Source organism: Schistocerca serialis, chromosome 10 (genome assembly GCF_023864345.2).
Source record: "Schistocerca serialis cubense isolate TAMUIC-IGC-003099 chromosome 10, iqSchSeri2.2, whole genome shotgun sequence".
NCBI classification, from domain to species: domain Eukaryota; kingdom Metazoa; phylum Arthropoda; class Insecta; order Orthoptera; family Acrididae; genus Schistocerca; species Schistocerca serialis.
The window spans coordinates 29,788,083-29,802,014 of record NC_064647.1 but is presented as its reverse complement, the minus strand read 5'-3'; positions in this window follow the sequence as shown (position 1 = coordinate 29,802,014).

The following is a 13,932-nucleotide window of genomic DNA, read 5'->3' as shown; positions in this document are numbered from 1 at the left end:
CAGAGGGATACAGTAAACCTGAAGTGAAGCATCGGAATCCATAACTAGTGTCACATGAATGGTTCAAATCATAGACAGTAAGAAGAGTCAGTTTTCTTGTACTGAAGTCGGCATTGTGCCTTTTGTATTTAATTCCGATGCAATTTCTGTGTTTCATCGTCAATAAGAAGGTCAGAGGGATACAGTAAACCTGAAGTGAAGCTTCGGAATCTATAACTAGTGCCACAGGAATGGTTCAATACATAGAGAGAGAGAGAAGAGTAAGTTTCCTTGTACTTAAGACGGCATTGTGGCTTTTGTATTTAATTCCGATGCAATATTTGTGTTTCATCGTCAATAATAAGGTCAGAGGGATTCAGTAAACCTGAAGTGAAGCATCGGAATCCATAACTAGTGTCACAGCAATGGTTCAAAACATAGACTGTAAGAAGAGTCAGTTTTCTTGTACTGAGGTCGGCATTGTGCCTTTTGTATTTAACTCCGATGCAATATCTGTGTCTCATCGTCAATAAGAAGGTCAGAGGGATACAGTAAACCTGAAGTGAAGCATCGGAATCTATAACTAGTGTCACAGGAATGGTTCAAAACATAGGCAGTAAGAAGAGTCAGTTTTCTTGTACTTAAGTCGGCATTGTGCCTTTTGTATTTAATTCCGATGCAATTTCTGTGTTGCATCGTCAATAAGAAGGTCAGAGGGATACAGTAAACCTGAAGTGAAGCATCGGAATCTATAACTAGTGTCACAGGAATGGTTCAAAACATAGACGGTAAGAAGAGTCAGTTTTCTTGTACTTAAGTCGGCATTGTTCCTTTTGTATTTAACTCCGATGCAATTTCTGTGTATCATCGTCAATAAGAAGGTCAGAGGGATACAGTAAACCTGAAGTGAAGCATCGGAATCTATAACTAGTGTCACTGGAATTTTTCAAAACATAGACAGTAAGAAGAGTCAGTTTTCTTGTACTTATGTCGGCATTGTTCCTTTTGTATTTAATTCCGATACAATTTCTGTGTTTCATCGTCATGAAGAAGGTCAGAGGGATACAGTAAACCTGAAGTGAAGCATCGGAATCTATAACTAGTGTCACTGGAATGGTTGAAACATAGACAGTAAGAAGAGTCAATTTTCTTGTACTTAAGTAGGCATTGTGCCTTTTGTATTTAATTCCAATGCAATTTCAGTGTTTCATCGTCAGTAAGAAGGTCAGAGGGATACAGTCAACCTGAAGTGAAGCATCGGATTCTATAACTAGTGTCACAGGAATGGTTCAAATCATAGACAGTAAGAAGCGTCGGTTTTCTTGTACTTAGGTCGGTATTGTGCCTTTTATATTTAATTACGGTGCAATTTCTGTGTTTCATCGTCAATAAGAAGGTCAGAGGGATACAGTAAACCTGAAGTGAAGCATCGGAATCTATAACTAGAGTCACAGGAATGGTTCAAAACACAGACAGTAAGAAGAGTCAGTTTTCTTGTACTTAAGTCGGCATTGTGCTTCTTGTATTTAATTCCGATGCAATTTCTGTGTTTCATCGTCAATAAGAAGGTCAGATTGATACAGTAAACCTGAAGTGAAGCATCGGAATCTATATTTAGTGTCACAGGAATGGTTCAAAACAGACAGTAAGAAGAGTCAGTTTTCTTGAACTTAAGTCGGCATTGTGCCTTTTGTATTTATTTCCGATGCAATTTCTGTGTTTCATCGTCAATAAGATGGTCAGAGGGATACAGTAAACCTGAAGTGAAGCATCGGAACCTATAACTAGTGTCACAGGAATGGTCCAAAACACAGACAGTAAGAAGAGTCCGTTTTCTTGTACTTAAGTCGGCATTGTGCTTCTTGTATTTAATTCCGATGCAATTTCTGTGTTTCATCGTCATTAAGAAGGTCAGAGGAATACAGTACACCTGAAGTGAAGCATCGGAATCTATATTTAGTGTCACAGGAATGGTTCAAAACAGAGAGTAAGAAGAGTCAGTTTTCTTGAACTTAAGTCGGCATTGTTCCTTTTCTATTTAATTCCGATGCAATTTCTGTTTTTCATCGTCAAGAAGAAGATCAGAGGGATACAGTAAACCTGAAGAGAAGCATCGGAATCTATAACTAGTGTCACAGGAATGTATCAAAACATAGACAGTAAGAAGAGTCAGTTTTCTTGTACTTAAGTCGGCATTGTGTCTTTTGTATTTAATTCCGAAGCAATTTCTGTTATTCATCGTCAATAAGAAGGTCAGAGGGATGCAGTAATCCTGAAGTGAAGCATCGGAATCTATAAATAGTGTCACAGGAATAGTTCAAAACATAGACAGTAAGAAGAGTCAGTTTTCTTTTACTTAAGTCGGCATTGTGCCTTTTGTATTTAATTCCGATTCAATTTCTGTGTTTAATCGTCAATAAGAAGGTCAGAGGGATACAGTAAACCAGAAGTGAAGCACCGGAATCTATAACTAGCGTCACAGGAATGGTTCAAAACATAGACAGTAAGAAGAGTCAGTTTTCTTGTACTTAAGTCGGCATTGTGCCTTTTGTATTTACTTCCGATGCAATTTCTGTGTTTCACCGTCAATAAGATGGTCAGAGGGATACAGTAAACCTGAAGTGAAGCATCGGAATCTATAACTAGTGTCACAGGAATGGTTCAAAACACAGACAGTAAGAAGAGTCAGTTTTCTTGTACTTAAGTCGGCATTGTGCGTTTTGTATTTAATTCCGATGCAATTTCTGTGTTTCATCGTCAATAGGAAGGTCAGAGCGATACAGTAAACCTGAAGTGAAGCATCGGAATCTATATTTAGTGTCACAGGAATGGATCAAAACATAGAGAGTAAGAAGAGTCTGTTTTCTTGTACTTCGGTCGGTATTGTGCCTTTTGTATTTAATTCCGATGCTATTTCTGTGTTTCATCGTCAATAAGAAGGTCAGAGGGATACAGTAAACCTGAAGTGAAGCATCGGAATCTATAACTAGTGTCACAGGAATGGTTCAAAACACAGACAGTAAGAAGAGTCAGTTTTCTTGTACTTAAGTCGGCATTGTGCTTCTTGTATTTAATTCCGATGCAATTTCTGTGTTTCATCGTCAATAAGAAGGTCAGAGGGATACAGTAAACCTGAAGTGAAGCATCGGAATCTATATTTAGTGTCACAGGAATGGTTCAAAACAGACAGTAAGAAGAGTCAGTTTTCTTGAACTTAAGTCGGCATTGTGCCCTTTCTATTTCATTCCGATGCAATTTATGTGTTTCATCGGCAATAAGAAGGTCAGAGGGTTACAGTAAACCTGAAGTGAAGCATCGGAATCTATAACTAGTGTCACAGGAATGGATCAAAACATAGACAGTAAGAAGAGTCAGTTTTCTTGTACTTAAGTCGGCATTGTGCCTTTTGTATTTAATTCCGAAGCAATTTCTGTGATTCATCGTCAATAAGAAGGTCAGAGGGATACAGTAATCCTGAAGTGAAGCATCGGAATCAATAACTAGTGTCACAGGAATGGTTCAAAAGATAGACAGTAAGAAGAGTCAGTTTTCTTGTACTTAAGTAGGCGTAGTGCCTTTTGTATTTAATTCCGATGCAATTTCTGTGTTTCATCGTCAATAAGCAGGTAAGAGGGATACAGTAAACCTGATGTGAAGCATAGGAATCTATAACTAGTGTCACAGGAATGCTTCAAAACATAGACAGTAAGAAGAGTCAATTTTCTTGTACTTAAGTCGGCATTGTGCCTTTTGTATTTAATTCCGATGCAATTTCAGTGTTTCATCGTCAATAAGAAGGTCAGAGGGATACAGTAAACCTGATGTGAAGCATCGGAATCCATAACTAGTGTCACAGGAAAGGTTCAAAACATAGACAGTAAGAAGAGTCAGTTTTCTTGTACTTAAGTCGGCATTGTGCCTTTTGTATTTAATTCCGATGCAATTTCTGTGTTTCATCGTCAATAAGAAGGTCAGAGGGATACAGTAAACCAGAAGTGAAGCATCGGAATCTATACCTAGTGTCACAGGAATGGTTCAAATCATAGACAGTAAGAAGAGTCAGTTTTCTTGTACTTAGGTCGGTATTGTGCGTTTTGTATTTAATTCCGATGCAATTTCTGTGTTTCATCGTCAATAAGAAGGTCAGAGGGATACAGTCAACCTTAAGTGAAGCATCGGATTCTATAACTAGTGTCACAGGAATGGTTCAAATCATAGACAGTAAGAAGAGTCAGTTTTCTTGTACTTAGGACGGTATTGTGCCTTTTGTATTTAATTCCGATGCAATTTCTGTGTTTCATCGTCAATAAGAAGGTCAGAGGGATACAGTAAACCTGAAGTGAAGCATCGGAATCTATAACTAGTGTCACAGGAATGGTTCAAAACACAGACAGTAAGAAGAGTCAGTTTTCTTGTACTTAAGTCGGCATTGTGCTTCTTGTATTTAATTCCGATGCAATTTCTGTGTTTCATCGTCAATAAGAAGGTCAGATTGATACAGTAAACCTGAAGTGAAGCATCGGAATCTATATTTAGTGTCACAGGAATGGTTCAAAACAGACAGTAAGAGGAGTCAGTTTTCTTGAACTTAAGTCGGCATTGTGCCTTTTGTATTTAATTCCGATGCAATTTCTGTGTGTCATCGTCAATAAGATGGTCAGAGGGATACAGTAAACCTGAAGTGAAGCATCGGAACCTATAACTAGTGTCACAGGAATGGTCCAAAACACAGACAGTAAGAAGAGTCAGTTTTCTTGTACTTGAGTGGGCATTGTGCTTTTTGTATATAATTCCGATGCAATTTCTGTGTTTCATCGTCAATAAGAAGGTCAGAGGGATACAGTAAACCTGAAATGAAGCATCGGAATCTATATTTAGTGTCACAGGAATGGTGAAAAGCAGACAGTAAGAAGAGTCAGTTTTCTTGAACTTAAGTCGGCATTGTTCCTTTTCTATTTAATTCCGATGCAATTTCTGTGTTTCATCGTCAATAAGAAGATCCGACGGATTCAGTAAACCTGAAGAGAAGCATCGGAATCTATAACTAGTGTCACAGGAATGGATCAAAACATAGACAGTAAGAAGAGTCAGTTTTCTTGTACTTAAGTCGGCATTGTGCCTTTTGTATTTAATTCCGAAGCAATTTCTGTGATTCATCGTCAATAAGAAGGTCAGAGGGATACAGTAATCCTGAAGTGAAGCATCGAATTCTATAAATAGTGTCACAGGAATGGTTCAAAACATAGACAGTAAGAAGAGTCAGTTTTCTTGTACTTAAGTCGGCATTGTGCCTTTTGTATTTAATTCCGATTCAATTTCTGTGTTTAATCGTCAATAAGAAGGTAAGAGGGATACAGTAAACCTGACGTGAAGCATTGGAATCTATAACTAGCGTCACAGGAATGGTTCAAAACATAGACAGTAAAAAGAGTCAGTTTTCTTGTACTTAAGTCGGCATTGTGCCTTTTGTATTTACTTCCGATGCAATATCTGTGTTTCATCGTCAATAAGATGGTCAGAGGGATACAGTAAACCTTAAGTGAAGCATCGGAATCTATAACTAGTGTCACAGGAATGGTTCAAAACACAGACAGTAAGAAGAGTCAGTTTTCTTGTACTTAATTCGACATTGTGCCTTTTGTATTTATCTCCGATGCAATTTCTGTGTATCATCGTCAATAAGAAGGTCAGAGGGATACAGTAAACCTGAAGTGAAGCATCGGAATCTATAACTACTGTCACTGGAATTTTTCAAAACATAGACAGTAAGAAGAGTCAGTTTTCTTGTACTTATGTCGGCATTGTTCCTTTTGTATTTAATTCCGATGCAATTTCTGTGTTTCATCGTCATGAAGAAGGTCAGAGGGATACAGTAAACCTAAAGTGAAGCATCGGAATCTATAACTAGTGTCACTGGAATGGTTGAAACATAGACAGTAAGAAGAGTCAATTTTCTTGTACTTAAGTAGGCATTGTGCCTTTTGTATTTAATTCCGATGCAATTTCAGTGTTTCATCGTCAGTAAGAAGGTCAGAGGGATACAGTCAACCTGAAGTGAAGCATCGGATTCTATAACTAGTGTCACAGGACTGGTTCAAATCATAGACAGTAAGAAGCGTCAGTTTTCTTTTACTTAGGTCGGTATTGTGCCTTTTATATTTAATTACGGTGCAATTTCTGTGTTTCATCGTCAATAAGAAGGTCAGAGGGATACAGTAAACCTGAAGTGAAGCATCGGAATCTATAACTAGAGTCACAGGAATGGTTCAAAACACAGACAGTAAGAAGAGTCAGTTTTCTTGTACTTAAGTCGGCATTGTGCTTCTTGTATTTAATTCCGATGCAATTTCTGTGTTTCATCGTCAATAAGAAGGTCAGATTGATACAGTAAACCTGAAGTGAAGCATCGGAATCTATAACTAGTGTCACAGGAATGGTTCAAAACACAGACAGTAAGAAGAGTCAGTTTTCTTGTACTTAAGTCGGCATTGTGCTTCTTGTATTTAATTCCGATGCAATTTCTGTGTTTCATCGTCAATAAGAAGGTCAGATTGATACAGTAAACCTGAAGTGAAGCATCGGAATCTATATTTAGTGTCACAGGAATGGTTCAAAACAGACAGTAAGAGGAGTCAGTTTTCTTGAACTTAAGTCGGCATTGTGCCTTTTGTATTTAATTCCGATGCAATTTCTGTGTGTCATCGTCAATAAGATGGTCAGAGGGATACAGTAAACCTGAAGTGAAGCATCGGAACCTATAACTAGTGTCACAGGAATGGTCCAAAACACAGACAGTAAGAAGAGTCAGTTTTCTTGTACTTGAGTGGGCATTGTGCTTTTTGTATATAATTCCGATGCAATTTCTGTGTTTCATCGTCAATAAGAAGGTCAGAGGGACACAGTAAACCTGAAATGAAGCATCGGAATCTATATTTAGTGTCACAGGAATGGTGAAAAGCAGACAGTAAGAAGAGTCAGTTTTCTTGAACTTAAGTCGGCATTGTTCCTTTTCTATTTAATTCCGATGCAATTTCTGTGTTTCATCGTCAATAAGAAGATCCGACGGATTCAGTAAACCTGAAGAGAAGCATCGGAATCTATAACTAGTGTCACAGGAATGGATCAAAACATAGACAGTAAGAAGAGTCAGTTTTCTTGTACTTAAGTCGGCATTGTGCCTTTTGTATTTAATTCCGAAGCAATTTCTGTGATTCATCGTCAATAAGAAGGTCAGAGGGATACAGTAATCCTGAAGTGAAGCATCGAATTCTATAAATAGTGTCACAGGAATGGTTCAAAACATAGACAGTAAGAAGAGTCAGTTTTCTTGTACTTAAGTCGGCATTGTGCCTTTTGTATTTAATTCCGATTCAATTTCTGTGTTTAATCGTCAATAAGAAGGTAAGAGGGATACAGTAAACCTGACGTGAAGCATTGGAATCTATAACTAGCGTCACAGGAATGGTTCAAAACATAGACAGTAAAAAGAGTCAGTTTTCTTGTACTTAAGTCGGCATTGTGCCTTTTGTATTTACTTCCGATGCAATATCTGTGTTTCATCGTCAATAAGATGGTCAGAGGGATACAGTAAACCTTAAGTGAAGCATCGGAATCTATAACTAGTGTCACAGGAATGGTTCAAAACACAGACAGTAAGAAGAGTCAGTTTTCTTGTACTTAATTCGACATTGTGCCTTTTGTATTTATCTCCGATGCAATTTCTGTGTATCATCGTCAATAAGAAGGTCAGAGGGATACAGTAAACCTGAAGTGAAGCATCGGAATCTATAACTACTGTCACTGGAATTTTTCAAAACATAGACAGTAAGAAGAGTCAGTTTTCTTGTACTTATGTCGGCATTGTTCCTTTTGTATTTAATTCCGATGCAATTTCTGTGTTTCATCGTCATGAAGAAGGTCAGAGGGATACAGTAAACCTAAAGTGAAGCATCGGAATCTATAACTAGTGTCACTGGAATGGTTGAAACATAGACAGTAAGAAGAGTCAATTTTCTTGTACTTAAGTAGGCATTGTGCCTTTTGTATTTAATTCCGATGCAATTTCAGTGTTTCATCGTCAGTAAGAAGGTCAGAGGGATACAGTCAACCTGAAGTGAAGCATCGGATTCTATAACTAGTGTCACAGGACTGGTTCAAATCATAGACAGTAAGAAGCGTCAGTTTTCTTTTACTTAGGTCGGTATTGTGCCTTTTATATTTAATTACGGTGCAATTTCTGTGTTTCATCGTCAATAAGAAGGTCAGAGGGATACAGTAAACCTGAAGTGAAGCATCGGAATCTATAACTAGAGTCACAGGAATGGTTCAAAACACAGACAGTAAGAAGAGTCAGTTTTCTTGTACTTAAGTCGGCATTGTGCTTCTTGTATTTAATTCCGATGCAATTTCTGTGTTTCATCGTGAATAAGAAGGTCAGATTGATACAGTAAACCTGAAGTGAAGCATCGGAATCTATATTTAGTGTCACAGGAACGGTTCAAAACAGACAGTAAGAAGAGTCAGTTTTCTTGAACTTAAGTCGGCATTGTGCCTTTTGTATTTAATTCCGATGCAATTTCTGTGTTTTATCGTCAATAAGATGGTCAGAGGGATACAGTAAACCTGAAGTGAAGCATCGGAACCTATAACTAGTGTCACAGGAATGGTCCAAAACACAGACAGTAAGAAGAGTCAGTTTTCTTGTACTTAAGTCGGCATTGTGCATTTTGTATTTAATTCCGATGCAATTTCTGTGTTTCATCGTCATTAAGAAGGTCAGAGGGATACAGTAAACCTGAAGTGAAGCATCGGAATCTATATTTACTGTTACAGGAATGGTTCAAAACAGACAGTAAGAAGAGTCAGTTTTCATGAACTTAAGTCGGCATTGTTCCTTTTCTATTTAATTCCGATGCAATTTCTGTGTTTCATCGTCAAGAAGAAGATCAGAGGGATACAGTAAACCTGAAGAGAAGCATCGGAATCTATAACTAGTGTCACAGGAATGGATCAAAACATAGACAGTAAGAAGAGTCAGTCTTCTTGTACTTAAGTCGGCATTGTGCCTTTTGTATTTAATTCCGAAGCAATTTCTGTTATTCATCGTCAATAAGAAGGTCAGAGGGATGCAGTAATCCTGAAGTGAAGCATCGGAATCTATAAATAGTGTCACAGGAATAGTTCAAAACATAGACAGTAAGAAGAGTCAGTTTTCTTTTACTTAAGTCGGAATTGTGCCTTTTGTATTTAATTCCGATTCAATTTCTGTGTTTAATCGTCAATAAGAAGGTCAGAGGGATACAGTAAACCAGAAGTGAAGCACCGCAATCTATAACTAGCGTCACAGGAATGGTTCAAAACATAGACAGTAAGAAGAGTCAGTTTTCTTGTACTTAAGTCGGCATTGTGCCTTTTGTATTTACTTCCGATGCAATTTCTGTGTTTCATCGTCAATAAGATGGTCAGAGGGATACAGTAAACCTGAAGTGAAGCATCGGAATCTATAACTAGTGTCACAGGAATGGTTCAAAACACAGACAGTAAACAGAGTCAGTTTTCTTGTACTTAAGTCGGCATTGTGCGTTTTGTATTTAATTCCGATGCAATTTCTGTGTTTCATCGTCAATAAGAAGGTCAGAGCGATACAGTAAACCTGAAGTGAAGCATCGGAATCTATATTTAGTGTCACAGGAATGGATCAAAACATAGACAGTAAGAAGAGTCTGTTTTCTTGTACTTCGGTCGGTATTGTGCCTTTTGTATTTAATTCCGATGCAATTTCTGTGTTTCATCGTCAATAAGAAGGTCAGAGGGATACAGTAAACCTGAAGTGAAGCATCGGAATCTATAACTAGTGTCACAGGAATGGTTCAAAACACAGACAGTAAGATGAGTCAGTTTTCTTGTACTTAAGTCGGCATTGTGCTTCTTGTATTTAATTCCGATGCAATTTCTGTGTTTCATCGTCAATAAGAAGGTCAGAGGGATACAGTAAACCTGAAGTGAAGCATCGGAATCTATATTTAGTGTCACAGGAATGGTTCAAAACAGACAGTAAGAAGAGTCAGTTTTCTTGAACTTAAGTCGGCATTGTGCCTTTTGTATTTACTTCCGATGCAATTTCCGTGTTTCATCGTCAATAAGATGGTCAGAGGGATACAGTAAACCTGAAGTGAAGCAGCGGAATCTATAACTAGTGTCACAGGAATGGTTCAAAACACAGACAGTAAGAAGAATCAGTTTTCTTGTACTTAAGTCGGCATTGTGCTTTTTGTATTTAATTCCGATGCAATTTCTGTGTTTCATCGTCAATAAGAAGGTCAGAGCGATACAGTAAACCTGAAGTGAAGCATCGGAATTTATATTTAGTGTCAGAGGAACGGTTCAAAACAGACAGTAAGAAGAGTCAGATTTCTTGAACTTAAGTCGGCATTGTGCCCTTTCTATTTCATTCCGATGCAATTTATGTGTTTCATCGGCAATAAGAAGGTCAGAGGGATACAGTAAACCTGAAGTGAAGCATCGGAATCTATAACTAGTGTCACAGGAATGGATCAAAGCATAGACAGTAAGAAGAGTCAGTTTTCTTGTACTTAAGTCGGCATTGTGCCTTTTGTATTTAATTCCGAAGCAATTTCTGTGATTCATCGTCAATAAGAAGGTCAGAGGGATACAGTAATCCTGAAGTGAAGCATCGGAATCAATAACTAGTGTCACAGGAATGGTTCAAATGATAGACAGTAAGAAGAGTCAGTTTTCTTGTACTTAGGTCGGCGTAGTGCCTTTTGTATTTAATTCCGATGCAATTTCTGTGTTTCATCGTCAATAAGAAGGTAAGAGGGATACAGTAAACCTGATGTGAAGCATCGGAATCTATAACTAGTGTCACAGGAATGGTTCAAAACATAGACAGTAAGAAGAGTCAATTTTCTTGTACTTAAGTCGGCATTGTGCCTTTTGTATTTAATTCCGATGCAATTTCAGTGTTTCATCGTCAATAAGAAGGTCAGAGGGATACAGTGAACCTGAAGTGAAACATCGGAATCTATAACTAGTGTCACAGGAATGGTTCAAAACATAGACAGTAAGAATAGTCAGTTTTCATGTACTTAAGTCGGCATTGTGCCTTTTGTATTTAATTCCGATGTAATTTCTGTGTTTGATCGTCAATAAGAAGGTCAGAGGGATACAGTAAACCTGAAGTGAAGCATCGGAATCTATAACTCCTGTCACAGGAATGGTTCAAACATAGACAGTAAGAAGAGTCAGTTTTCTTGTACTTAAGTCGGCATTGTGCCTTTTGTATTTAATTCCGATGCAATTTCTGTGTTTCATCGTCAATAAGAAGGTCAGAGGGATACAGTAAACCTGAAGTGATGCATCGGAATCTATAACTAGTGTCACAGGAATGGTTCAAAACATAGACAGTAAGAAGAGTCAGTTTCCTTGTACTTAAGTCGGCATTGTGCCTTTTGTATTTAATTCCGATGCAATATCTGTGTTTCATCGTTAATAAGAAGGTCAGAGGGATACAGTAAACCTGATGTGAAGCATCGGAATCCATAACTAGTGTCACAGGAAAGGTTCAAAACATAGACAGTAAGAAGAGTCAGTTTTCTTGTACTTAAGTCGGCATTGTGCCTTTTGTATTTAATTCCGATGCAATTTCTGTGTTTCATCGTCAATAAGAAGGTCAGAGGGATACAGTAAACCAGAAGTGAAGCATCGGAATCTATACCTAGTGTCACAGGAATGGTTCAAATCATAGACAGTAAGAAGAGTCAGTTTTCTTGTACTTAGGTCGGTATTGTGCGTTTTGTATTTAATTCCGATGCAATTTCTGTGTTTCATTGTCAATCAGAAGGTCAGAGGGATACAGTCAACCTTAAGTGAAGCATCGGATTCTATTACTAGTGTCACAGGAATGGTTCAAATCATAGACAGTAAGAAGAGTCAGTTTTCTTGTACTTAGGACGGTATTGTGCCTTTTGTATTTAATTCCGATGCAATTTCTGTGTTTCATCGTCAATAAGAAGGTCAGAGGGATACAGTAAACCTGAAGTGAAGCATCGGAATCTATAACTAGTGTCACAGGAATGGTTCAAAACACAGACAGTAAGAAGAGTCAGTTTTCTTGTACTTAAGTCGGCATTGTGCTTCTTGTATTTAATTCCGATGCAATTTCTGTGTTTCATCGTCAATAAGAAGGTCAGATTGATACAGTAAACCTGAAGTGAAGCATCGGAATCTATATTTAGTGTCACAGGAATGGTTCAAAACAGACAGTAAGAGGAGTCAGTTTTCTTGAACTTAAGTCGGCATTGTGCCTTTTGTATTTAATTCCGATGCAATTTCTGTGTTTCATCGTCAATAAGATGGTCAGAGGGATACAGTAAACCTGAAGTGAAGCATCGGAACCTATAACTAGTGTCACAGGAATGGTCCAAAACACAGACAGTAAGAAGAGTCAGTTTTCTTGTACTTGAGTCGGCATTGTGCTTTTTGTATTTAATTCCGATGCAATTTCTGTGTTTCATCGCCAATAAGAAGGTCAGAGGGATACAGTAAACCTGAAGTGAAGCATCGGAATCTATATTTAGTGTCACAGGAATGGTTAAAAGCAGACAGTAAGAAGAGTCAGTTTTCTTGAACTTAAGTCGGCATTGTTCCTTTTCTATTTAATTCCGATGCAATTTCTGTGTTTCATCGTCAATAAGAAGATCAGACGGATACAGTAAACCTGAAGAGAAGCATCGGAATCTATAACTAGTGTCACAGGAATGGATCAAAACATAGACAGTAAGAAGAGTCAGTTTTCTTGTACTTAAGTCGGCATTGTGCCTTTTGTATTTAATTCCGAAGCAATTTCTGTGATTCATCGTCAATAAGAAGGTCAGAGGGATACAGTAATCCTGAAGTGAAGCATCGGAATCTATAACTAGTGTCACTGGAATTTTTCAAAACATAGACAGTAAGAAGAGTCAGTTTTCTTGTACTTATGTCGGCATTGTTCCTTTTGTATTTAATTCCGATGCAATTTCTGTGTTTCATCGTCATGAAGAAGGTCAGAGGGATACAGTAAACCTGAAGTGAAGCATCGCAATCTATAACTAGTGTCACTGGAATGGTTGAAACATAGACAGTAAGAAGAGTCAATTTTCTTGTACTTAAGTAGGCATTGTGCCTTTTGTATTTAATTCCGATGCAATTTCAGTGTTTCATCGTCAGTAAGAAGGTCAGAGGGATACAGTCAACCTGAAGTGAAGCATCGGATTCTATAACTAGTGTCACAGGACTGGTTCAAATCATAGACAGTAAGAAGCGTCAGTTTTCTTTTACTTAGGTCGGTATTGTGCCTTTTATATTGAATTACGGTGCAATTTCTGTGTTTCATCGTCAATAAGAAGGTCAGAGGGATACAGTAAACCTGAAGTGAAGCATCGGAATCTATAACTAGAGTCACAGGAATGGTTCAAAACACAGACAGTAAGAAGAGTCAGTTTTCTTGTACTTAAGTCGGCATTGTGCTTCTTGTATTTAATTCCGATGCAATTTCTGTGTTTCATCGTCAATAAGAAGGTCAGATTGATACAGTAAACCTGAAGTGAAGCATCGGAATCTATATTTAGTGTCACAGGAATGGTTCACAACAGACAGTAAGAAGAGTCAGTTTTCTTGAACTTAAGTCGGCATTGTGCCTTTTGTATTTAATTCCGATGCAATTTCTGTGTTTTATCGTCAATAAGATGGTCAGAGGGATACAGTAAACCTGAAGTGAAGCATCGGCACCTATAACTAGTGTCACAGGAATGGTCCAAAACACAGACAGTAAGAAGAGTCAGTTTTCTTGTACTTAAGTCGGCATTGTGCTTTTTGTATTTAATTCCGATGCAATTTCTGTGTTTCATCGTCATTAAGAAGGTCAGAGGGATACAGTAAACCTGAAGTGAAGCA